At 33.2% G+C, this 1,731-nt stretch overlaps 1 non-coding gene across 1 annotated transcript; it reads right to left on the reverse strand.

Annotated features, from left to right (window-relative positions):
• Positions 1-481: 481 nt before the first annotated feature.
• Positions 482-644, reverse strand: LOC145271642 (U1 spliceosomal RNA). Its single transcript, XR_013866045.1, has one exon. It is a non-coding gene; the product is annotated as a U1 spliceosomal RNA (small nuclear RNA).
• Positions 645-1,731: the final 1,087 nt, after the last annotated feature.

Genomic DNA, 1,731 nt, shown 5'->3' on the forward strand with positions numbered 1-1,731 from the left:
ACGCCTGTGGAACTGTTACGTCTGCCTGCTTCCCACCGGACTACAACTTGGATGTCTTCAAGTCCAACGTTAACAAATTCCTAATGAACCGCCCCCTTAAGTAAACACTTCATCAAATCTCCACACTAACGTAAAGTACTTGCAATAACCCTTATCCCTAAGTTGATTTCGGGCCTTGATAAATGGTGATCACTGTGTAAAAAAAAAGATTATTTGTTTAGCGTGCGAGAGATTAAAAAAAATCGTTGTTCTACCTTTTTTTATTGTCTGTGACGTTATAAGATTGTGTTTTGTATGATAATACAGCTTGCCATCATGTCTTGCTGTGTTGTGCATGGATGTGTAAGGATAAGATTGGAACACGTGTGTTTGGTTGGTAAGAAATTTAGAGATTAAGTATGATTAAGCGGAGGGAGTACAGACCTACGAGTGAGAGGTACTTGGAAGGAATAGGAAAGGATTTCTGATTTTGATTGTATTATCAGGGTAAGCGCGTACGCAGACACCACATTTAAAAATAGCACGCCCGAGTCGTCCACATTTGGGACGATCGCAAAGGTCAACCCAACCGCAGTGCAATGGATGGGCCTCGCTCTGGGGGAACGACCTTAATGATCACTGTTACTCCTACGTAAGGTAAGGCTATTTATTTGCTTCCCCACTGAGCAAATTAGGCACAAATCCGTTTTTTTAATGTGGAGAGAGAGAGAGAGGGTGGAGGGAGGAAAAAGGGAACCGGGCCTTATTTACGTAAGGTAAGTATTATTGTTTATGTGGTGCCTACCACTGTTTTTATATCTTCTATACTTGCCACCGACAAACACCAATAAAAAACTAAAATACCTCCATATAATTCGCACCAATATCAGTATATCAAAACTTTTTCATTCACTAATAACAATAATATATAACAAATAATTTACTATCATTTAAACGTACCAACATTTTTACAAAATACCTCAATTCTTAACAAAACTTACATTTTACTATAATATTCAATGTAAAGGTCGTTTACATGTGAACAACATAAATTCATAACCTTTTCAATGAGAACAAATACAAACGAATGAAAACTTTTAGAATTCAAACCAAAGCACTAACAAAAACAACCACATATTTATGTAAGTTAATCGAACAGTTTTGTATGTCATTAATTAGCAATTCTACAGTTTAATCAAGACATTACAAAATGAAAATATTGATAGAAAAGTGTTATAATTTACGTACCCGTTATGGAATGAAGTTCTCCGAAGAAATAACTTAATTTGATCAAGTATATATATTTTTTACAGAGGAAAATCAAATTTTAATGAAATCGATATATTATCGCCATTTGGCTATTTAGGGACACAAGTAGGGATGGCTTTAAACGAATGATTAACAAAGGACCAAAATGAAAAAAAAAAATTTTTAAACTTTGTAAAATAAATGAAAAAACAATTATCTAAGTATTTTTCTGCTCTTATTTTAAGCGATTATTGGGGTTATCTCCCCTTGGTCTTACTCGATCGATCTCATTAAAATTAAATCTTTTCAATGAGAACAAATAAAAAAATGCTTGATCAAATTAAGTGATTTCTTTTTTCATGAAAACTTTATTCCATAACGAGTACATAAAATATATTTTTTTTAAATATTTTCATTTTTGATGCCTTGATAAAAATGTACAAGCACCCATTAATTATAACAAAGCACGGATGAAACAAAATTCAAAATTACGATCTGAAGAGT

The sequence above is a fragment of the Euprymna scolopes genome, chromosome 46, assembly GCF_053919585.1.
Source record: "Euprymna scolopes isolate OS-2025 chromosome 46, ASM5391958v1, whole genome shotgun sequence".
In the NCBI taxonomy this organism is placed as follows: domain Eukaryota; kingdom Metazoa; phylum Mollusca; class Cephalopoda; order Sepiida; family Sepiolidae; genus Euprymna; species Euprymna scolopes.